The following is a 26,237-nucleotide window of genomic DNA, read 5'->3' on the forward strand; positions in this document are numbered from 1 at the left end:
GCGCCAACAAGGAGGAGGTGGAGTAATGTTTTGGGCTGGAATGATGGGGAGAGAGATTGTCGGCCCCTTTAGGATCCCTGAAGGGGTAAAGATGATCTCCATAATCTATGTGGAGTTTCTAAAACAGCACTTCCTGCCATGGTTCAAGAGGAAGAACCGTGCTTTCTGCAGCAAGATCATTTTCATGCATGATAATGCACCCTCTCATGCTGCAAGTAACACATCTGCATCTCTGGCTGCTATGGGCATAAAAGAGGACAAACTTATGGTGTGGCCACCATCTTCCCCTGACCTCAACCCCATTGAGAACCTCTAGAGCATCATCAAAAGGAGTGTCTATGATGGCGGGAGGCAGTTCACATCTAAGCAACAGCTCTGGGAGGGTATTCTGTCCACATGCAAAACGATTGAAGCACAAACCATCCAAAAACTGACAAATTCAATGGACGAAAGAGTTCAGAAGCTTCTTTCAAACAAGGGGTCCTATGTGCAAATGTAACATCACCTAGAATAAAGTTTTGACTTGAAAACTGTTTGATTTCATTTTGTAATAAGCTGATAATGCTTATAATTTCACAATTGACCATTTTTTTGTTCAAAATAAAAAGGTTGAAAACTCTGCTGTGCATAATAATTTGGAACATGCATTTTGAGTGTTTCTTATTTTTAAAAATATACTGTTTTCATAGGCAGTTTGTTCAAAAACATTGCAATTATACTAGAATATTAGATGACTGGAAAATAATGACTGCAATTCATATAGGTAATTTAGAGAAAATATGAGGAAATATTTTTTGCATAATAATTTGGAACAGAGTGTCTTTATCCCCATCGGCACCCTTAGATCATGATTGTGTGGTCCTGATGTTTGTCATGGCAATTCACGACCATATAGCAATCTTAGAGTCTGACGGCTGTTGTTACCTGTTCAGAAGTTAGCGACATTTTAGGTGGTAAACATACACTTTCCAGGACGTCCCTCCTGACAGCACCACCAGGAGGTTGTCCTTCTTATCCTTGATAGGGACAGGAACACAAGAGGTTAAATAGCCCTCCCCACCAACACCCTTCAGTGTTCTTCCTGTACCTATCAGGGACAGACGCAGAAGAGCGCAGAGGTGCATGTACCTGTTATGCTGGCGTGAGGTGCCGGTACCCGGTGGAGCAGGAGTTCCTGGGATAAACGATGCTCTCTCCAGAGGGTTTCCAGTCGGAGGACGCAGGATCCCCTCCGCAGCAGCCTGATACCGCCGGACGTCCCTCAGTGCTGGGGTTGAGTTGGCTGCTCCCCCGTCGGATGCATCCCCTCAGAGGGTTCTGCGCCGCGGCAGCTGCTGCTCCAAGCTACAGGTCGCCGGCGCCTTGTGTCCCGGACTTCCGGCGTGCTGCGTCATAAGGGGCATGCCGGTGATTACTTCCGGGGGCGGGGCCAAGAATAACATGGTGGCGCCCAGCGCGACATGGCCCGGGCAGAAGATAGATCCCACCAGGCCGGCGTCGCATGGATTCCGTCGGGGAAGGCGGACATACAGACCCGCACACATCGGCGCACCGGGTGTGCAGCAGGCAGCCTCATTAGCAGCAGCTGGGCTCGGAAGGAGGACGAATCAGATGTCTTGAAGCCGGGTAAGGCGACTACTTAAGACACACTGACGGACAGCACACTGACTCAGTAAGAGATGGAAGGTGATAGCCGTCCAGACGTCCAGTCCCTAGAGCCAGATCCAGACCATGTGAGTAAAGGGGTTTAGTAGGGTCCCTTACAGGTCTCCATAGACAGACACACAGGACCCTCTTCCCTATATATCTTTTGCAGGCCAAGGAGGCTCCTAAGCAATCCACTTCGACCACCAGAAAAATCCTAGTAAATGCCCCCTATGCTCGGTCAGGCTCCAGTCCGGGCATACAAAGAAATTATGTGAGGACTTCATATCAAGACTCCTAAGACAAGAGCAGTCCTCTCTCCTGGACAATATGAGATCTGTGATACGAGAGGAGGTGCAATCCACAGTCTCGGCACTGGTACCGGCACAATCCCCGCATCCTAAGAGGCCCAGATGGGAGCTGAAACAAAGTTCTGAGGAGGGAGAGGTGTCCGACTACTCCGATCCTGACTCCGGTGAATGTTCCTCGGCAGCTCATCCGGAAGAAAGGAAGAGATACCTCTTTTCCGCGGAAGATATGGACACGCTCCTACAGGCAGTCCGAGATTAAATGAAGGTAGAAGATTCTACAGAACCTCGTACAACTCAGGACGAGATGTTCGGAGGATTGAGAGCCCGCAGAAATATGGTATTCCCCGTTAATAGACCTATAACAGCAATGATACTGGAAGAATGGGAAGAATCAGGGAAGAAGCTGATAGTCCCAAAAGACTTGAGGGTACCGTCTTCCTTTTGATCCGGAAGAGACAAAAGTATGGGAGACAGTTCCGAAGATCGATATACCTGTAGCCAGAGTGTCAAAGAAAACGGCTATCCCCTTCGAGGATTCGTCTGGCCTGAAAGATCCGATGGATAGAAGATCAGAGGACCTCCTCAAGAAAGCCTGGGAAGCATCAGCAGCCGTTATGAAGGCAAACATAGCAGCCACCTCGGTAGCCAGATCAATGAGCTTATGGGTGAGCGAGCTAGAAGATCAGATTAGAGACAAAACCCCCAGAGAGGAGATCCTAAAATCACTGCCTCTCCTGAGAATGGCTACCGACTTCATGGCGGACGCCTCGGTGGAATCAGTCCGTTTTGCCGCTAGAAATAATGCCCTGTCTAATGCAGCAAGGCAAGCGCTGTGGCTGAGATCTTGGACAGGAGACACTCAGTCGAAAAGCAAACTGTGCTCTATACCCTTCTCCGGACTCCACGTTTTCGGGCCCTTATTGGTCGAGCTACTTGAGAAAGCTTCAGACAAAAAGAAGGGCTTTCCGGAGGACGCCTTTTTTTCAGAGGACCCCCTCCCATCCCAGACAGGACTATAGGGGAAAGGGAAAGTCCGGTAGGTGGAGCTACCCGAAAGGAGGAAGAGGGAGAAGTTCTTAGGAGCAGAAGGCAAGACCTACCAGAGAATGACGCCAGAAAGATAGGAGGAAAGCTCCATTACTTCCAAAACATCTAGAAGGATATTACCCAGAACCCATGGGTTCAAAATATGGTCGCAGAAGGTTGCAAAATCGAGTTCACCGGGCGACCGCCCAGGAGATACTGCGTAACCCAGACTCAGTCTCCGGGGACCCACCAAAGACTGTTAAAAGATGTACAGGACCTGATAGAGATAGGGGCCATAACCCGAGTTCCCCATGCTCAGAGATTTCAGGGTCACTACTCAACATTATTCTCCATAAAAAGCCAGGAGGAGAATACCGGACCATAATAAATCTAAAGCCGCTAAATCGGTGGGTGACCTACAAAAGATTCAAGATGGAATCTCTGAAAGCGGTCTTACCGTTAATAAAAAAGGACTCAGTAATGTGCACCCTAGATTTATAAAGTGCCTATTATCATGTGCCCATCCACAGAGCTTACCAGAAATTCCTCAGGTTTGCGATAAAAGATCGCGGGAGAATACAACATTGCCGGTTCCGTTGCTTGCCATTCGGACTCGCCTCGGCACCCCAGATCTTTACAAAACTCATAGCAGAGATCATGGCCCATCTAAGGGAAAGAAATACCCTCGTCATACCATGCGTGGACGACCTGTTAGTGGCAGACTCTCCACAACAGAGCAGGACCTTACATCCACCATATCGGTCCTACAGAACCTAGGATGGATAATAAATTGGAAGAAGTCAAGCCTAACACTGGAAAAAAAAAAAATGTTTCTCGGAGTCTTACTAAACTCGGGAAAAGAATGTTCCTTCCTTCCCCTGCACAAACAGCAGGCGATCACACAGTAGGTCCAGTGGGTCCAGAGACTCAAATACATCTCCATAAGGAAAGCCATGAGAGTCCTTGGTCTCATAACTTCATGCATCTCCAGTGTACAATGGAGCCAGTTCCACTCAAGAATCCTACAAAGAGAAGTCTTGGCATCCTGGGACAGCAGAGAAACATCACTAGACAAAAACATGAGACTCTCCGAGAAAGGAAAGCAGTCGCTTTCCTGGTGGACAAGCACACAAAACCTTGGAAAAGGGAGACCCTGGAGACTGTTGTACAAATATCACTACTGACGCCAGTCTCAGAGGCTGGGGGGCTCACATGGAAGGTCGATACCTCCAGGGGACATGGGGCCCAGCAGTGTGCAACCGGTCCTCGAATTACAGAGAGCTCAGAGCAGTCTGGGAGGCGCTAAAAACATGCCAAGAAGAACTGAAGGGTGACAATGTCAGGATCTTCTCGGACAACTCAACGACAGTTGCCTTCCTTCAACACCAGGGAGGCCCCAGATACCGTCACCTTCAGGACCTAGCACACAAAATCTTTTGGGCAGAACGGACAATAACCTCTGTTACGGCAGACCACCTGAAATGATCCAGAAATCAGGTAGCGGACTTCCTGAGCAGAGAGAAGATCCATCTTCAGAATGGTCACTAAGCGAGGAGGTCTTCACACAGCTATCCCAACGCTGGGGCACACCAGATATCGACTTATTCGCCACAAGGAAGAATTCAAAAACAAAAATTCTTTTCGCTCAACCCGGCAGACGATCCAACAGGCGTAGACGCGTTGGCTCAGGAATGGAACATGGAGCTCACTTGCGCCTTCCCGCCACTCCCTTTTATACCAAGGGTCTTAAGAATGATCCAGGAAAGCAGAGCATTAGTAATATTGATTGTTCCTTACTGGCCCAAAAGGAGCTGGTTCTCCTTACTAAAATGGATGGCACGGGAAGATCCGATACTATCACCAGCGAAACGGGACCTGTTAACTCAGGGACCCCTAGTGCATCAGAGACCTGAAATGCTGCAACTATCGGCCTGGATCTTGAGGCGAAGATCCTAAAATCAAAAGGACTTTCTGACTCAGTAATATCTACTATGCAGAATAGTAGAAAGCCAGTAACTTCAGCCATATACCAAAAAGTCTGGAAAACATTCTGTTCTCAATGTAAGGGGCCATTATCAGTCACCCGGGGTCCAAATATCTCGCAGATTCTCGACTTTCTCCAGGTGGGCTTTGACAAAGGACTAAGACCTAGTACCTTGACAGTACAGGTGTCAGCCTTAGGCTCATACTTTGACTTCCCCCTAGCCAATCATCCCTGGGTAATAAGATTCATAAAAGCCACTCAGTGGATGAGACTCACAATCCGTAGTTCGATACCACCTTGGGATCTCAGCTTGGTCCTAAACGAGCTGCGCAAAGACCCATATGAACCACTAGAGCAGGCCCTATTAAAATCAGTGACATTCAAAACCCTATTTCTTGTAGCAATAACTACTGCTAGATGCATAGGGGAGATTCAGGCCCTGTCTATAGAGCATCCATATTTGAAGATCCAGGAAGACTGCATAGTCTTAAAATTAAATCCAGCCTTTCTTCCCAAGGTGGTTACAGACTTCCACCGGAGTCAAGAAATAGTACTACCGGCTTTCTGCCAGAATTACAACAGCGAAAAAGAACACTCTCTCCACCTCTTGGACGTTAAAAGAGCTGTCCTCCAATACTTAGATTTTACAAAAGACTGGAGAGTAGACTCTAACCTCTTCATCCAGATGGCAGACAAAAACAAAGGAAAGAAGGCATCCAAAGCTACCCTAGCTAGATGGTTGAAATCCACTATCAGTGCAGCATACAGTATGTGTCGGCGGGAGAAACTCCCCCAGAAAACCTTAGAGCCCATTCTCTAAGAGTGGTTTCTGCCTCATGGGCAGAGAGCACGGGAGCATCTATGGACCAGATATGCAAGGCAGCGACCTGGTCAAAATTTGAATACCTTTTGCAAACATTATAAGTTAAATGTTATGGCAAATTCTCAGACATCCTTTGGGAGGAAAGTCCTCCAGGCTGTAATCCCGCCCTAGTTGGAGTAATTTGGTAATTCTCCTGGTGATGCTGTCAGGATGGACATCCTGAAAAGTAGGAATTAGTCCTACCGGTAATGGTATTTCCAGGAGTCCATCATGACAGCACCCCTTATATACCCTCCCTGGAATTTCCTATCTGATATGTGACGTAACGTGTGGTAGGGAGTTCAATAAAATTGCGTTGCATCCATCCTGGTGTGGTACTTAGAAAATCACTGAAGGGTATTGGTGGGGAGGGGCTATTTAACCTCTTCTGTGTTCCTGTCCCTATCAAGGATAAGAAGGACAACCTCCTGGTGGTGCTGTCATGATGTACTCCTGGAAATACCATTACCGGTAGGACTAATTCCTCCTTTTTCATTCCCGTCATTTTACTTTGCATTAATTCCTGAAAATCACATGAAGGGTTAATCATCTACCTGACAGCAGTTTTCTATATGTCAGGGGGTGCTGTTTTTAAAATGGTATAACTTTTGGGGGTTTCCCAATATATGGGACCCCCAAAGTCACTTCAAACATGGATAGGTCCCTTAAAAATTTTTTGTAAATTTCCTTGAAAAAATAATTGCTGCTACATTTTTAAACCTCCTAAAATGCTAGCAAAAAGAACATTTTACAAATGGTGCCGATGTAAAGCAGACATGGGGGAAATGTTATTTATTAATGTTTTTCTATGGTATGACTATCTGGATTAAAGGGACAATCATTCAAAGTTTGAAAACTGCTAATTTTTTAACATTTTCTCAAATTTCTGATATTTTTTTGTAAATAAACACAACATATTGACCTAAATTTCCCGTTATTATAAATTATAATGTGCCACAAAAACATTCTCAAAATCACTGGGATTTGTTGAAGTGTTCCAGAGTTATTACCACATAAAGTGACACTGGTCAGATTTTAAAAAATTGGCTCCATCACTAAGGGGTTAATCATTATGATACAATAATCAAGCCATTTAGATAGAACATAAAATATATTCATTGGAATGCAACTTTAGAACAAAAAACTTTTACATATTTACAATTTATTTTGCACTTACTGCATAGTGTATAAAAACAGTTTTCAACAAAAACATACTGAATAACTTTGTGCAGTCTATCAATTTGTTCTGAGAAATAGTATCGCCTCCATCAAATCCTCCTTCATAGATGACCTCAAATCTGACAATCTGTACCCTAACTTGGGTTGGTGGCAAAGCAGTAACCACATGGGCAACATCTCTAACAATTTCAGGGTATAAAGGAATTGCCTCGTGCACAGTCAGTTTTGATGAACGATTGAACTCTTCTACTTCTTTGAGAGCAAGTGAAAAATTTTGCTGAAATATGGTCAATCTGTTTTCAATGGGAGTGGAATATTTTTCCCTGCGGCAACGCTTTGCCTGCCTCATGTCGTCCAAATACTTGTCAAAACCAAACTCCTTATCTGATGAGGATGAAGAAACGGCAGCAGCAGCACTGGCAGGACCCAAGTCCTCTTGCTCTTTGTCATCCTGTAGCCCACTCATCCTAAATGCTAACCTAATCAGAGCTTCTTTTCCTTTAGTAAGCTGTTGATCATCCAGCAATATATGATGACTCGTGTCCACAAAAACAGCTGCCAGAAGAATTTTATTTTCTAATAGTGTCTTTCTCCATTTCATTGAAGCAGCAATGCCATCTGTGATTAAAGGGAATCTGTCACCTATTTTTTCTACTATTAGCTGCCGGCACCGCCATCAGGGGGTTATCTACAGCATTCTGTAATGCTGTAGATGAGCCCCCGATGTAACCTGAAAGAGAAGAAAACAAGTTATATTATACTCACCCAGGGGCGGTCTGGGTCCAGTTTTGGTCCGATGGGTGTCGCTGTCCGGGCCGGCGCCTCCCATCTTCTAGCGCTGACGTCCTGTTCTTTGCTTCCCGTCGTGGCTCCAGCGCAGGCGTACTATATCTGCTCTGTTGAGGGCAGAGTAAAGTACTGCAGTGCGCAGGCGCCGGCCTCTGACCTTTCCCGGTGCCTGTGCACTGCAGTACTATGCTCTGCCCTCAACAGGGAAGTGCAGTGCACCTGTGCAGGAGCCACGACGGGAAGCAAAGAAGAGGATATCATCATTAGAAGATGGGAGGCACCGGACCGCGACACCTTCCGGACCGAACCCGGACTGCCCCTGGGTGAGTATAATATAACTCGTTTTTCTTCTCTTTCAAGTTACAGCGGGGGCTTAGCTACATCATTACAGAATGCTGTAGATAAGCACCTGATGGCGGTGCCAGCAGCTGATAGTCGAAAAAATAGGTGACAGATTCCCTTTAAATCTCTTTGGGACAGACAAAACAAGTTATTCCACGCCTTTATAAAAATGCCAGGAGTTAAATCCTTAGCTTGTAACTTTTTAGTCACTGTAAATGGGTGATGAAGCAATTCCTTCAATTCAGCCACCTGTGTCAATTGACCGTCATGTAGTGTTGCCTGAGGGTTGGCCATATCTACAAGGAAGGGTTTGAGCGCAAGCAATCGCTCAATCATTAAATACGTACTGCCCCACAGAGTGCCTTGATATAAATTGCCCCTTTTCCAGCACATCTCTTCAAGATGGATTCAATTTTAGGGGTTCTGGCAGCAATAGCCAATTTGTTCACTTTGCTAATTAGAGTTCCAGCATGTCCCTCTTGCAGACTATCTCTTATTGCCAGCTGCAGCTTGTGCATAACACCGCATGCGATGAATAGGAAAGAGGTGTGAAGCAGATTCAACAAGATCATTTTGCTGTTCTTCTGTAAAGAATCATTTTTCTGTTCCTCTGTAGTTAATAACTGTTTGTTCCTACGTTATATGGGAACAGAACTGTGGCCTTCCATCTTCAACATACTGAATGTGAAATGTTCTTCTAGCTGCTGTTCACCTTCATTATTCTCATTCATCAGTTTAATTGTACTTATGTTTGAAGCATTATCAGTAGCAATAGCAAGAACCTGTTCTTTTTTGAGTTAATAATCTTGCAGAACTTTTTCCACTAAGGTCTGGAGAAACTGGCTGCTGTGATGAGCTTTAGTATCTTTTACTGCCAGCGTCTTGGTAACAATTTTTTTGTTCTCAGAAGCATATCAAATGTTGGTATCAAAATAATTCACTCTGATGTGTGCAGGCATCCGTTTTAACAAACACAAAGCGTCTCTTGAGTCTTTTTAAGATATTCGTTTTGGTTAAGGGCTTCTTCAATCACTAATTTTCTAATACTTTCTCTTCCAGAGAAACACCAAGTTTGTGGGCCATTTCTCCATTAAGAGCTGTAAAAGCTGGTTGTGCAAATAATGACAATGGTACACTGTCCTTCACAACAAGCTCGATGAGCTGTCTTGTAACTGATGTTTGAGGCGCTCTTTCCTCCTTTTTTGCCTTGAGGGAATTGCTGGTCTCTTTCCTGGGGCTGCTATGATCTTTTTCAATTACAGCTTTGTAAATGTCTGGATGGCAGTGTTGTAAATGTCTTTTTAGTTTGGAAGCTCTCGAAGGAGCATTTTTATCACTGCTTGAGTATGCACTGATTTTTGCATCAAAGCATTTGTTTTCATCTGGGTCACTTATACACTGATGCACAAAATATTTATCTTGAGTCAATGTGAAATGATAGTGACACATTGGCACTAGTCCACTTGGCCCAGAAGAAAAAATTGGGTGTTCCCAGATGCTGCTGGTGATTGACAGGTTCTGTGCTAATACCTGCTAAAAAGAGACAAGCTTAAAATAGTAATTACACTGCGCTATACTGGGAAAGACAAGGGTTAATATTAGACTACTCGCTTGATAATGTATAGAAAAAACAAGATGTCCTGGAGGCTGGTTGCCTGGTCTTGGAAATATGGATAGCTGGCACAAAAAGTGGGATGAATAGATGAATGAATGAATGAATGAATGAATGAATGAATGAATAAATAAAGCCTATTTTTTTTTTTTTTTTTTTTCTTTTAGAAAATAAGCTACTCACTTGTTAGTGTATAGAAAAAACGCAATGAAAACGCTGATCGCTTTGTCTTGAAAATGTAAGTAGTGCCAATAAAGCGAATGAATAAATAAACAAGTAGAGTACGCTTATCTTACAAAGGGGGGGGGGCGGGGGGGGCAACCCCTTAAGGGTTAAAAGAGATTCTGCTAGACTTATTAATGAATCCGACCATAAGTGCATCCAACCTTGGAACTGTTACTGGGATATTGGCTGGCACATGTCCCCTAATCCTGGTTTAAATATAATTACTAATAAAAAAAAAAAAAAAAAAAAATTTGAATATCAGAAAAAAAGCCAAAAGATACCAAGGAATAATGATAGATGGTTCGGGTGGCGGCTGAGGCTAACCTTGCCGAATGCTTGTGGCTGAATATTATTAGATAAATCAAGAGCACCTGGTACTAGACTGTTATATGCAGAGGCAGACCTGTGACATAGATGAGGGTTAGAGGAGGCTTGTGCTCGCTGGTATAGTGCAGGGAGGGGTGGCACTTACTTGGAAGCTGGTGGTCGGTGGTGCAGTCAAGCGTGCTAGATGGGGTGGGTGATGACCGCTGCTGCTGGGCAGTGAAGCAGTGCGGATCGCCGCTACCTCGCGTGCTCCGGCCGTGAGCGACGCTGAGGAGGTCAGCGTGTGGTGGGGGCAGGGTGTAGTGTGACGTCACACTGGGAAAGGACGGTGGCTGGCTAATGGCACAAAACCAACGCGTTTCGAGAGAACGTCTCTTCATCAGGGTTGTGCCTGCCACTGCATAGAGCGTCCTTATAAAGTATCCTGAAACCCTGCAGAGTAATCACCTGACCCACAGCTGCCTGATAAGAAAGCCTCATTAGGAAGGAGAGATTGTGGATTCAGTGAGAATCAGAAAGGGAGGAGGGGAGGATGGCAGTGTCTGCATTTAACCCTAAAACAAGTAGAGGTTGCATGAGACTGAATCCAAATGAATGGACATAGAGAATATGTGTATATAAAAGGGAATGAATTATGAGATTAAGAAATACATAAATAAAATGTGCATGTGGTGTAACCTTTATTTATTAAGATAATTAAAATAGATTAAAAAATGAGAATGCGAATATATATATATATATATATATATATATATATATATATATAGAATAATACTAAAAATAGGAAAAAATATAAAAATAAAAAGTAAAAAGTATGTGCATATTTCAAAAAGCCCCATTTTATCGGGCCCTGTTTTTCGTTTATGGGCTGATCAAAAGGTCCGACATTCATATGAAATCATGTCCATACTCCTGATGAGCTTCACTTTTAAGCCCTTTTGTTTGGGGGCTTAAAACTTGTACCACAAAGTGAGGAAAAAACTAGAACGCATAGAGCTCAATTTCGTGATTCAAACCTGCTGGGGCTAGTGTCCAGGGTAAAAATCCATCTGGATTCCACTTGGGACATTGCTTTGAGATAGTCGCCCCTTCTATGATTTGGCTTAACTAATTGTATGCCCATATAGGAGACACCTCTGCATGATCGATTGTGCATGTCTGCAAAGTGGCGGGACAATGGATGTCCCTTATATCCCTTTTCTAATGTTGTCAAGGTGCTCCTTGATCCTTACTTGCAGAGGTCTCTTAGTTCTGCCTACATACATCTTCCCACAGGGACATTTTAAAATATATATAACGCCTGATGTTTGACAGGAAATACTGTCTTTAATGTGAAAAGTATTCATGTTAGATGAGTCCGTGAAGCACTGATGGGAGTTTTTTTGGAGTTGCTGTTCTAATACAGCATGCACATCTCCCACAGGATTGAAATCCCTGTGTGTTTAGGCTTGACCGGACTGCTTGGTTGGTTTGCGAGATAGAGCCACACATCTTGGTAGTGGGTGCCAGCAATAGGCCAAGATTCGGTGCCTTCGTATATACGAACCGAGGTTTTTTTGGAAGTAAATCACCCACATGTTTGTCACTCTGTAAGTGTGACCAATGTTTATGAATGATCCTGTTGAATGCCTTGTAACCTGTATGAAACTGCGTTATAATGGGTAGATTATGAATCTGTTCTGGAATCGTGGCTACATTATTAGCTGAAGGAGGATTATGTATCAATGAGGATCTGGGTAAGGATTCTACCTCTTGCCTGGTTTTCTCAAGCAGTTCTATATTATATCCTTTAGCCACAAATTGATTAATTAGGTATTGAGTTTCCTTTTTATATTCAATCGTGTTTGTGCAGTTGCGCCTGATACGCATAAATTGGCTTTTTGGAATGTTAGTGAGCCATATAGGTAAATGGCAGCTAGTAGTATGAATGTAGCTATTAGAATCTACTTCCTTATGATAGCTTTTTGTAGTTAATCTGCCATTTTCAATACATATGGTTAGATCCAGGAAATTAATACTGGATTTACTTATCGTGGGTGTAAATTCGAGTCCAAAGTCATTAGTATTCAATCTGGAAATGAATAGATTGAGATCATTCATAGGGCCATCCCAGATGAACAGAATATCGTCAATGAAACGTCGCCATAGCTTGATATTATTGTGTAGGAAGCCATTAGTACAGTCATGGCCAAAAGTTTAGAGAATGACACAAATATTATATTTTCACATGATCTGCTGGCCTCTGGTTTTTATGTGTGTTTGTCAGATGTTTTTATCACATACAGAAATATAATTGCAATCATATTATGAGCAACAAAAGGTTATATTGACAGAATGAGTTAATGCAGCAAGTCAATATTTGCAGTGTTGACCCTTCTTCAGGACCTCAGCAATTTTCCCTGGCATGCTCTCAATCAACTTCTGGATCAAATCCTGACTGATAGCAGTCCATTCTTGCAAAATCAATGCTTTTATTTTGTCTGAATTTGAAGGTTTTTGTTTGTCCACCCGTCTTTTTATGATTGACCACAATTTCTCAATGGGATTAAGATCTGGGGAGTTTCCAGGCCATGGTCCCAAAATCTCTGTTTTGTTCCCTTAGCCATTTAGATATCACCTTTGCTTTATGGCAAGGTGCTCCATCATGTTGAAAAAGGCATTGTTGATCGCCAAACTGCTCTTGGACGGTTGGGAGAAGTTGCTCTTGGAGGACATTCTGGTACCATTCTTTATTCATGGCTGTGTTTTTAGGCAAGACTGAGAGAGAGCCCATTCCCTTGGCTGAGAAGCAACCCCACACATGAATGGTTTCAGGATACTTGACAGTTGGCATGAGACAAGACTGGTGGTAGCGCTCACCTGGTCTTCTCCAAATAAGCCGTTTTCCAGATGTCCCAAACAATCGAAAAGGGGATTCATCAGAGAAAATGACTTTACCCCAGTTCTCAGCAGTTCACTCCCTGTACCTCTTGCAGAATATCAGTCTGTCCATGATGTTTTTTCTGGAGAAAAGTGGCTTCTTTGCTGCCCTCCTTGAGACCAGGCCTTGCTCCAAGAGTCTCCGCCTCACAGTGCGTGCAGATGCACTCACACCTGCCTGCTGCAATTCCTGAGCAAGCTCTGCACTGCTGGTAGCCCGATCGCGCAGCTGAAACACTTTTAAGAGACGGTCCTGGTGCTTGCTGGTCTTTCTTGGGCGCCCTGGAGCCTTTTTGGCAACAAGGGAACCTCTCTCCTTGAAGTTCTTGATGATACAATAGATTGTTGACTGAGGTGCAATCTTTCTAGCTGCGATACTCTTCCCTGTTAGGCCATTTTTGTGCAGTGCAATGATGACTGCACGTGTTTCTTTAGAGATAACCATGGTTAACAGAAGAGAAACAATGATGCCAAGCACCAGCCTCCTTTTAAAGTGTCCAGTGGTGTCATTCTTACTTAATCATGACAGATTGATCTCCAGCCCTGTCCTCATCAACACCCACACCTGTGTTAATGGAGCAATCACTGAAACGATGTTAGCTGGTCCTTTTAAGGCAGGGCTGCAATGATGTTGAAATGTGTTTTGGGGGATAAAGTTCATTTTCTAGGCAAATATTGACTTTGCAAGTAATTGCTGTTAAGCTGATCACTCTTTATAACATTCTGGAGTATATGCAAATTGCCATTAGAAAAAATGAAGCAGTAGACTTTGTAAAAATTAATATTTGTGTCATTCTCAAAACTTTTGGCCATGACTGTATATACATGTTCATATTCCCACATGCCTACATATAGGTTTGCGAAACTTGGCGCGAATCTCGTGCCCATTGCAGTGCCATGGGTCTGTATATAAAACTGGTTCTCATAGGAAAAATAATTGTGTTTCATGATAAAATTGATGCTTTCGAGGATGAATTCAATCTGAGCGGGTTTGTAGATATCTAGTGCTTCTAGAAAGAATTTGGCAGCCGTTTGTCCTTTTTGGGGGTCAATAACAGTATATAAGGATTTGATATCTAAAGTAGCTAAAATGAAATTATTGTTCCACTCCAATGGTTCCAAGACCTGCAGAGTATGGGTGGTATCCTGTAGATAGGCCGGCAGTAGGGACATACATTTCTGTAAGTGATTATCGACATATTTAGATAGATTAGCTGTGAGGCAGTTTATGCCCGATATAATGCCTGGTGGGTTGGTTATACTTTTGTGGATCTTAGGGATGTGGTAAAACACATCCACACATCCAAAACCAGGGGAAGAGTCTTGAGGAGATCATTTGCATATTCCCAGTGCCTTCTGGGATAAGTGAAGAGTCTCCGCGAGCTCAACGATCACTGGGTTTTGGCGGTTGCAGCTGAAAAGAGGAAATCGGAAAACCAGGGGAAGAGTCTTGAGGAGATCATTTGCATATTCCCAGTGCCTTCTGGGATAAGTGAAGAGTCTCCGCGAGCTCAACGATCACTGGGTTTTGGCGGTTGCAGCTGAAAAGAGGTTTGGCTCATCTTTCATCGTTTTCAAGAAATCTCAAGATGGAAGAGGCCAGGAGCCATTTGGTGAGCTGCATTTCTTGCTACATGTTCACAGATTTACCAGTGGAAAAGCCAAACTTCACATGCCACAAATGCAAGCTTGTGTCCCTGTTGGAGGAAAAGTTGCAAAATCTCGAAGAGAGGTTAGCTACGTTGAAGATCATTAAGGAAGGTGAAGAGTTCTTGGACAGAGCAGAATTATCTCTTCATGTTACAGAAAGAGAAGAAATTCGAAGTGCACCTGAAGAAACAGAGGAATGGAGACATGTGACCCAGAGAAGCAGGAGGATCAGGAGGCAGTCAGCACCCATACTGCTCAGAAACCAGTACCAGGCTCTCACGCAGGAAAACGATGAAGAAATACATCAGGATAAGACTTTGCCAACAAACAGCAACCTTGTACGCCCTCAGAGTCCTCCTGGATGGAGAAAGAAAAATGTTGTGAAGAAGAAACGGAGAGTGGTGGTCATGGGGGATTCCCTGCTGAGAGGAACAGAGGCTGCTATCTGCAGACCGGATATAACTTCAAGAGAAATGTGCTGTCTTCCAGGTGCAAAAATTAAAGATGTGTCTGACAGGATATCAGGACTCTTCAGACCTACAGATGACTACCCATTCCTGCTACTACATGTGGGGACAAATGACACCGCAAGAAACGACCTGGAAACCATCTGCAGAGACTTTGAAGACTTAGGCAAGAAAGTGAAAGAACTGGGAGCGCAGGTGGTCTTCTCTTCCATCCTCCCAGTGGATGGCCATGGAACAAGGAGGTGGAATAAGATTCTGCAGGTGAACAACTGGCTACGTCGATGGTGCCGTCAGCAACGATTTGGATTTCTGGATCACGGAGTGAACTACTTATACGATGGACTACTTGCTAGAGATGGGGTGCACCTTACGAATACTGGAAAGCATGTATTTGGAAGTCGCCTTGCTACACTTGTAAGGAGAGCTTTAAACTAGAACAACATGGGAAGGGAAGCAAAAGACCAGAAAAAGCCATACACCTGACAAATGCTATTGAGAACTCTGCTATTAGAAGTGGAAAGGAAGAACAAAGACGAAAGAATCTAAGTAATAAAAATATTGGAGAAAGAGAAACCAATCACAAACTAAAATGTTTCTATACTAATGCACAAAGCATGGGCAACAAACAAGGAGAATTGGAACTACTAACACAGGAAAAGAAATATGATGTAATTGGAATCACTGAAACTTGGTGGGACAATACACATGATTGGAATACAAGACTAGAAGGATACAACTTATTTGCAAGAAACAGACTTGATAAACGAGGAGGGGGTGTCGCATTGTATGTTCGAAACGCGTATATCTGCACAGAGATTGAAGCTTCAGAGACTGGGAGTTCTGTGGAAACTGTTTGGGTAAGAATACAAGGACAGAACAATGGAAAGGACACCATTGTAGGCATTTACTACAGGCCGCCTGTGCAAGCCGAAGATATAGATGAACTCTTTATGCATCAGATGGCCAAGTTCTCCAAAAAATATGACATAGTTGTCATGGGAGATTTCAACTATCCAGACATTTGTTGGGAATCTCTCTCAGGCAAAACTAACAGGTCAAGGAAATTCTTATCCTCTCTTGCTGACAACTTTATCTTCCAAAAGGTAGGGGAGAAAACAAGGGGAACTGCTACCTTGGATCTAATCCTTATAAACAGGGAGGAAATGGTTGAGGAGGTAAAAGTGGCTGGGACCCTAGGAGGTAGCGACCATGCTATTTTAGAATTTTGGATAACTAGAGGTGGAAGACCTGTGAAGACTCAGACGTCAAGGTTAGATTTCAGAAAGGCAGATTTTAAGGGATTCAGAAAGAGAATTGGAGGGATCCAATGGCTGGATATCCTTAAAGACAAAAATGTCCAGGAAGGATGGGAAATCTTGAAAAATGAAATTCTCAAAGCACAGTTGTTAACAATTCCGAAAAGAGGGAAGAATAGGAAGCATTTAAGGAAACCAGGATGGATGAACACAGAACTTAAGCACATGCTAAAAAGGAAGAAAAAAATGTTTATAAAATGGAAAGAGGGAGGCATATCTAAAGAAGAATATAATGCTGTCTGCAGAACCTGCAGGGCACAAATCAGATTATCTAAAGCTGAAAATGAACTGAGGCTTGCAAGAGATGTCAAAAGCAATAATAAAGGATTTTGGGGATATGTCAAAAGTAAAAGAAAAGTCAAAGATGCTATAGGATTTTTACAGGATGAAAATGATGAAATGGTAAGACAGGATGTTGAGAAGGCTGAACTTTTAAATTCCTATTTTGCATCTGTTTTCTCTCAGAAAGGAAATGCAACATCAACTGTTATTCACTGTCCTATTAAGGGAATAGAAGAATCCAGGATATCTATAAACAGAAAGATAGTGAGGAAACACTTAGCTAACCTAAATGAATTCAAGTCTCCAGGTCCAGATGAATTACACCCCAGAGTACTGAAGGAGATAGCAGAAGAAATTTTTGAACCCCTCTCCATAATCTTTGAAAATTCTTGGAGAACAGGAGAAGTGCCAGAAGACTGGAGAAGAGCAAATGTTGTTCCTATCTTCAAAAAGGGGAAGAAGGTGGACCCAGGCAACTATAGGCCGGTGAGTCTGACTTCTATACCAGGAAAGATCTTTGAACAAATTATTAAACAACATGTATGTCAATACTTGGATAAGAATGAAGTGATTAAACAGAGTCAGCATGGGTTTCTAACTAATAAGTCATGTCAGACTAACTTAATTTCCTTCTATGACGGTATCACTGATTGGGTGGATCAAGGAAATGCTGTAGATATAGTATATCTTGACTTCAGCAAAGCATTTGACAAAGTCTCTCATACAATCCTTATTGAAAAAATGACTAAGTATGGAATGGACAAGGCAACTGTTAGGTGGATTCATAACTGGCTTAGTGATCGGACCCAAAGAGTGGTCGTAAATGGCTGCACATCCAGTTGGAAGAATGTCTCAAGTGGGGTACCACAGGGCTCTGTCCTGGGCCCTGTATTGTTCAACATCTTTATCAACGATTTAGATGAAGGAATTGAGGGTAAACTGATTAAATTTGCTGATGACACAAAGCTAGGAGGGATAGCTAATACTAGAGAAGAGAGAGAGAGGATTCAAAAAGATTTAAATAAACTGGAGAAGTGGGCAGCAACTAACAGAATGGTTTTTAACAGGGAGAAATGCAAAGTACTACATCTGGGCAATAAAAATGAAAAAAGCATATATAGAATGGGAGGAATAGGGCTAAGTGACAGCACATGTGAAAAAGACTTGGGTATACTAATAGATCACAGACTGAATATGAGTCAACAGTGTGATGCAGCAGCAAAAAAGGCAAATGCAATTCTAGGATGTATTAACAGAAGCATACAGTCTAGATCACGTGAAGTCATTATTTCCCTCTACTCCTCTTTGGTCAGACCTCATCTGGAATATTGTGTCCAGTTTTGGGCACCACATTTTAAAAAAGACATCAACAAACTGGAGCAAGTTCAGAAAAGAGCGACCAGAATGGTGACCGGTCTGCAAACCCTGTCTTATGAGGAAAGGTTGCAGGATTTGGGAATGTTTAGTTTGCAAAAGAGAAGACTGAGAGGAGACTTAATAGCTGTCTACAAATATCTAAAGGGCTGTCACATTGTAGAAGGATCAACTTTATTCTCATTTGCACAAGGAAAGACTAGAAGCAATGGGATGAAACTGAATGGGAGGAGACACAGATTAGATATTAGAAAAAACTTTTTGACAGAGTGATCAATGAGTGGAACAGGCTGCCACGAGAAGTGGTGAGTTCTCCTTCAATGGAAGTCTTCAAACAGAGGCTGGACAGACATCTGACTGGGATGATTTAGCGAATCCTGCTTTGAGCAGGGGGTTGGACCAGATGGCCCAGGAGGTCCCTTCCAACTCTACGATTCTATGATTCTATGATTCTATGACACCGCGATTGATGGTGTTTTGTTGTTAATAAATTGGTATTCTTTTTTAGTTAGAATACCTGCAGCTTTGCCCTTTATGGCCAAAGAATTAAGTTTGCTGCAGAATGAGTCTGTTGGATCCGCAGAGATTTGTTTGTATGTGACCGGATCACTCAGTAGTCTCATGGATTCCATGCAAAGAAAAAAGGTCGCACTCATCGAGATGGAAGTTTCACTGATTTATTGACATGTCATAAACATGTCAAGTCGGGGGAGTGACATAAGGAGTGCAAGAAAGGCTGACCTGTCACTCCCCCGACTTGACAGCTCTTTGGTCTTCACCATAGTGGAGTTTGGAGTCAGACTGTTTGAGGGTGTGCACAGGTGTCTTTTTATACTGATAACAAGTTTAAACAGGTGCCATTACTACAGGTAATGAGTGGAGGAAAGAGGAGACTCTTAAAGAAGAAGTTACAGGTCTGTGAGAGCCAGAAATCTTGATTGCTTGTTTCTGACCAAATACTTATTTTCCACCATAATATGCAAATAAAATGAAAAAAAAACAGACAATGTGATTTTCTGGATTTTTTTTTCTCAGTTTGTCTCCCATAGTTGAGGTCTACCTATGATGTAAATTACAGATGCCTCTCATCTTTTTAAGTGGTGGAACTTGCACTATTGCTGACTGACTAAATACTTTTTTGCCCCACTGTACAACCTAGATTACAAAATATCAGTAAACCTATGAAACCTAGAACGCAAATTTCCATCAACAAGGATTTTTTTCGGATTCCAAACAAAAAACAGAGGCAAAAGAGGTGGGACACTCTCCAAAAAGAAAACAAATATAGACACTAATAACCAACAATATGTACAAAAGATTTTCAACCTAAGCTCGCATAAACTTACACCCAATGAGACTGCATTACTCCAAAAAGGCCTCAAATTTGCTCCATCAGTCAAGTCTACACCATTTAATTTATACATTAGCGTCAAAAAATACTTACGCAATCTAGCTCTTAAAAAATACTTTCTAAAAAAAGGAGACAACTCCTCAAAAATCACCTACTCTATGGGCAGGGATTTCACTCACTCTGGCCTCTCTTTACCTTCTTCATTCAATCCTCTGAATGAATATTCAAATTTGTTTAAGACCTTTGAAACCCTGGTATCAACGGACATCAAAAAATTAGTCCACAAAAACAGTCGTAAAGCTCGGTACATGACATTCAATTTATCGAATGGGGAGAAGAACTCTATCATTAATTTACAGGCAAACAATAATTTGATTATTCGACCAGCCAATAAGGGCGGGGGGATTGTAGTTATGGATCACAGCATGTACCATAACGAATCCATGAGACTACTGAGTGATCCGGTCACATACAAACAAATCTCTGCGGATCCAACGGACTCATTCTGCAGCAAACTTAATTCTTTGGCCATAAAGGGCAAAGCTGCAGGTATTCTAACTAAAAAAGAAAACCAATTTATTGACAACAAAACACCATCAATCGCGGTATTTTACCACATCCCTAAGATCCACAAAAGTATAACCAACCCACCAGGCAGGCCGATTATATCAGGCATAAACTGCCTCACAGCTAATCTATCTAAATATGTCGATTATCACTTACAGAAATGTATGTCCCTACTGCCGGCCTATCTAAAGGATACCACCCATACTCTGCAGGTCTTGGAACCATTGGAGTGGAACAATAATTTCATTTAGTTACTTTACATATCAAATCCTTATATACTGTTATTGAACCCCAAAAAGGACAAACGGCTGCCAAATTCTTTCTAGAAGCACTAGAAATCTACAAACCCGCTCAGATTGAATTCATCCTCGAAAGCATCAATTTTATCATGAAACACAATTATTTTTCCTATGAGAACCAGTTTTATATATAGACCCATGGCACTGCAATGGGCACGAGATTCGCGCCAAGTTTCGCAAACCTATATATAGGCATGTGGGAATATGAACATGTATATACTAATGGCTTCCTACACAATAATATCAAGCTATGGCGACGTTTCATTGACGATATTCTGTTCATCTGGGATGGCCCTATGAATGATCTCAATCTATTCATTTCCAGATTGAATACTAATGACTTTGGACTCGAATTTACACCCACGATAAGTAAATCCAGTATCAATTTCCTGGATCTAACCATATGTATTGAAAATGGCAGATTAACTACAAAAAGCTATCATAAGGAAGTAGATTCTAATAGCTACATTCATACTACTAGCTGCCATTTACCTATATGGCTCACTAACATTCCAAAAAGCCAATTTATGCGTATCAGGCGCAACTGCACAAACACGATTGAATATAAAAAGGAAACTCAATACCTAATTAATCAATTTGTGGCTAAAGGATATAATATAGAACTGCTTGAGAAAACCAGGCAAGAGGTAGAATCCTTACCCAGATCCTCATTGATACATAAACCTCCTTCAGCTAATAATGTAGCCACGATTCCAGAACAGATTCATAATCTACCCATTATAACGCAGTTTCATACAGGTTACAAGGCATTCAACAGGATCATTCATAAACATTGGTCACACTTACAGAGTGACAAACATGTGGGTGATTTACTTCCAAAAAAACCTCGGTTCGTATATACGAAGGCACCGAATCTTGGCCTATTGCTGGCACCCACTACCAAGATGTGTGGCTCTATCTCGCAAACCAACCAAGCAGTCCGGTCAAGCCTAAACACACAGGGATTTCAATCCTGTGGGAGATGTGCATGCTGTATTAGAACAGCAACTCCAAAAAAACTCCCATCAGTGCTTCACGGACTCATCTAACATGAATACTTTTCACATTAAAGACAGTATTTCCTGTCAAACATCAGGCGTTATATATATTTTAAAATGTCCCTGTGGGAAGATGTATGTAGGCAGAACTAAGAGACCTCTGCAAGTAAGGATCAAGGAGCACCTTGACAACATTAGAAAAGGGATATAAGGGACATCCATTGTCCCGCCACTTTGCAGACATGCACAATCGATCATGCAGAGGTGTCTCCTATATGGGCATACAATTAGTTAAGCCAAATCATAGAAGGGGCGACTATCTCAAAGCAATGTCCCGAGTGGAATCCAGATGGATTTTTACCCTGGACACTCTAGCCCCAGCAGGTTTGAATCACGAAATTAAGCTCTATGCGTTCTAGTTTTTTCCTCACTTTGTGGTACAAGTTTTAAGCCCCCAAACAAAAGGGCTTAAAAGTGAAGCTCATCAGAAGTATGGACATGATTTCATATGAATGTCGGGCTTTTTGATCAGCCCATAAACGAAAAACAGGGCCCGATAAAATGGGGCTTTTTGAAATATGCACATACTTTTTACTTTTTATTTTAATTTTAATTTTTATATTTTTTCCTATTTTTAGTATTATTCTCTCTCTCTCTCTGTATGTGTGTATGTATATATATATATATATATCACCCAGATTTTTTTTTTTCTGTTTCTTCTTCTTATCAGCGATCACCACCATGTCTGGACGCGGCAAACAAGGAGGGAAGGTCCGCGCTAAAGCCAAGACCCGCTCATCCCGGGCAGGACTGCAGTTCCCGGTTGGCCGTGTGCACAGGCTTCTCCGCAAGGGCAACTACGCCGAGAGGGTGGGCTCCGGCGCTCCGGTCTATCTGGCCGCTGTGCTGGAGTATCTGACTGCTGAGATCCTGGAATTGGCCGGTAATGCCGCCCGAGACAACAAGAAGACCCGCATCATCCCCCGACACCTGCAGCTGGCCGTGCGCAATGACGAGCTGAACAGGCTGCTGGGTGGGTGACCATCGCCCAGGGGGGCGTCCTGCCCAACATCCAGGCCATGCTGCTGCCCAAGAAGACCGAGAGCAGCAAGTCCGGCAAGAGCAAGTGAGCGCTGCCGCCGATCCCATATATATATATATTTTTTTTATATATATATTTGCATTCTCATTTTTTAATCCATTTTAATTATCTTAAATAAAGGTTACACCACATGCACATTTTATTTATGTATTTCTTAATCTCATAATTCATTCCCTTTTATATACACATATTCTCTATGTCCATTCATTTGGATTCAGTCTCATGCAACCTCTACTTGTTTTAAGGCCCCGTCACACTAAGCGACTCACCAGCGATCCCGACACCGATATGAAGGTGTCAGGATCGCTGGTAAGTCGCTATGTGATCGCTGGTGAGCGGTCACACAGACAGCTTCACCAGCGATCAGCACAGCGATGCCGAGAGCCCGGCATCGCTGGCTATCGCTGTAGAAAATAGTATCAAAATAAAAAATATAGTTATTCTCACCTTCCGACGTCCCATTTAGCCATCCCGCCTCTCTCCACGCTCCGGTCCCAGTGATCCTTTGCACGAATGACCGCGAGATGTCACGGTCTCGCGGGATAACAAAGTCTTGCGGTCATTCATGCAAAGGATCACTGGGACCGGAGCGTGGAGAGAGGCGGGATGGCTGAACGGGACGTCGGAAGGTGAGAATAACTATATTTTTTATTTTTTTTTATTATTTTTTTTTTTACACCTGATCGCTGGTCTCCCGCCTGTCACACGCAGCGATGTGTGCTGGCCAGCGGGAGACCAGCGACCAAAGAAATGTCCAGAGGTTTCTTGCAGCGATCAGCGATACCGGCAGGGGGGCCGCTCGCTGATCGCTGTCACACACAGCGATCTCGCTGGTGAGATCGCTGTTACGTCACAAAAGTTGTGACTCAGCAGCGATCTCGCTACCGAGATTGCTTAGTGAGACGGGGCCTTTAGGGTTAAATGCAGACACTGCCATCCTCCCCTCCTCCCTTTCTGATTCTCACTGAATCCACAATCTCTCCTTCCTAATGAGGCTTTCTTATCAGGCAGCTGTGGGTCAGGTGATTACTCTGCAGGGTTTCAGGATACTTTATAAGGACGCTCTATGCAGTGGCAGGCACAACCCTGATGAAGAGAGATGTTCTCTCGAAACGCGTTGGTTTTGTGCCATTAGCTAGCCACCGTCCTTTCCCAGTGTGACGTCACACTACACCCTGCCCCCACCACACGCTGACCTCCTCAGCGTCGCTCACGGCCGGAGCACGCGAGGTAGCGGCGATCCGCACTGCTTCACTGCCCAGCAGCAGCGGTCATCACCCACCCCATCTAGCTCCCTTGACTGGACCACCGACCACCAGCTTCCAAGTAAGTGCCACCCCTCCCTGCACTATACCAGCGAGCACAAGCCTCCTCTAACCCTCATCTATGTCACAGGTCTGCCTCTGCATATAACAGTCTAGTACCAGGTGCTCTTGATTTATCTAAGGATATTCAGCCACAAGCATTCGGCAAGATTAGCCTCCGCATCCACCCGAACCATCTATCATTATTCCTTGGTATCTTTTGGCTTTTTTTCTGATATTCAAATTTTTTTTTTTTTTTTTTATTAGTAATTATATTTAAACCAGGATTAGGGGACATGTGCCAGCCAATATCCCAGTAACAGTTCCAAGGTTGGATGCACTTATGGTCGGATTCTTTAATAAGTAAGTCTAGCAGAATCTCTTTTAACCCTTAAGGGGTTGCCCCCCCCCCTTTTTGTAAGATAAGCGTACTCTACTTGTTTATTTATTCATTCACTTTATTGGCAGCTACTTACATTTTCAAGACAAAGCTATCAGCCTTAAGGACATTGCGTTTTTTCTATACACTAACAAGTGAGTAGTTTATTTTCTAAAAGGAAAAAAAAAAAAATAGGCTTTATTTATTCATTCATTCATCTATTCATCCCACTTTTTGTGCCAGCTATCCATATTTCCAAGACCAGGCAACCAGCCTCCAGGACATCTTGTTTTTTTCTATACATTATCAATGTGAAATGCTCTAATACAGCTGACTTCATAAGAAACACTTAGCTAACCTAAATGAATTCAAGTCTCCAGGTCCAGATGAATTACACCCCAGAGTACTGAAGGAGATAGCAGAAGAAATTTTTGAATCCCTGTGATGTACAATGTCTGCAAGATATGTTTTCTGTTGGAATGTGCTACAAATCCTCCGTCCTAGGACATTGTAAACTGTCAGTAGTAGGAATTCCTTCCCCCCAGGTTTTATCAACCCTGCCACTTCCTCTGGAAGAGCAGGAATGTTAATTAGCTAGACCATCTTCCTCACACCATTTGCCTTCTCTCCTCTTCAGAGCGGGAAAAACTTCTTTGTTTGAAACGAATAAAACTATGAGAGACTATACCATAAGAACCAAATACCCTAGAGATATGAAAATCATATTTTTGTAACCTGAGCGGTCCCAGCTTCGAGACCGCGTATGTTTCGAAGTTCTACCCTGTCCAGAACATGAGATAGGATTTGCGCCCAAATGGACGGTCATATCGCATAGATGTTTGATGTTTTCTTGATGGGCTCATTACGCTGGGAAACATGAAACCACTGATGAGTCCATACCAGCTTCTCCCATAAAGTTATAGCTAATCTAAGTTTTGTAGCCAAAACATAACTTGGATAAGAGGGGTGGGATCAACCCAGAATGCACCTCTCCGTGATGTCACATAGGAAAGTCTATAAGGCATTCCCTGGCAGAACCAGCTCAGAACAGCTGCAGAGTCCGTGCTGACAAGAACTCAGATGAGCGGAGAAGTGCAGCTCCGCCTCCACCCACCTTAAAGCCACATGGTCTGCCTAAGGAACAATATGGAACTGTGAGTGTAATCTCTTTGCTTTCTCCACTTTTATTTTATACCTGTACTGTACATATTTTATGTCTCAATTTTATAGCAACTTTTATCTGTAATCACTGTCCTCTTTCGGAAAATAAATGAAATTATTTAGATCTGTCTCCATGCTCTAAGAATCGAACTATACGCCTTTGTTAGATAATCGCTACTAATTCAAAGGGTTTGCCACGGACCCTCTTAATTTAACACTGTGAATTAAGTAACCGTGACTGGTGGCAGCGCGTTGTGTACGGCTATTACGGCTTGCTGGCAGTACAGAAGGGTCTTATATTGCTGAATAAGGGTCTGCGGCCACAGCATTGATAATTCCCTTACTGCAGAAGCCTAATTGCCGGTTCACAACAGGCAGCCCGTCCGGCGACCAATTATCCTAGGTGCAGTTCCCTGACTGACCTGAGGGTAAGGGGGGCGCCGGAGAGCTGCGAGTTCCAAGGTGGAACTGAGAAAGTGGGATATACACAAATCCCCGCAGTACTTGGAAGATTGATAGCAGTGGTGGGGCATCCAACTTAAACTCCCCCTGCGGCAAATTGTAGAGCGAGATTAGCTTGCTGGATATTTTTGTCACATGGTGCCAGTGGTGGGATAACTAAGATAAGCCCCACTGCGCCTGTGATAGCCGTGTGCCGGCATTGTGTCACGTCCCTCCGTCCGCTGATACACCGATGTCAGTGGTGGGATTGTGACATAGTGGTGACACAGGGTCCGCTGTCCGTCGCGTTTTGGTGGCAGCGGGAC

The 26,237-nt window shown here is 43.2% G+C and overlaps 1 long non-coding RNA gene across 1 annotated transcript; it reads left to right on the plus strand.

Moving 5' to 3' along the window:
- The first annotated feature begins 9,914 nt into the window (after window positions 1-9,914).
- LOC141101057 (uncharacterized) lies at window positions 9,915-22,759 on the plus strand. Its single transcript, XR_012234873.1, has 2 exons — window positions 9,915-9,987; window positions 22,255-22,759. It is a non-coding gene; the product is annotated as an uncharacterized lncRNA (long non-coding RNA).
- Window positions 22,760-26,237: the final 3,478 nt, after the last annotated feature.

Source organism: Dendrobates tinctorius, unplaced genomic scaffold (assembly GCF_039654945.1).
Source record: "Dendrobates tinctorius isolate UK_male_01 unplaced genomic scaffold, ASM3965494v1 ptg000114l, whole genome shotgun sequence".
Classification (NCBI taxonomy): domain Eukaryota; kingdom Metazoa; phylum Chordata; class Amphibia; order Anura; family Dendrobatidae; genus Dendrobates; species Dendrobates tinctorius.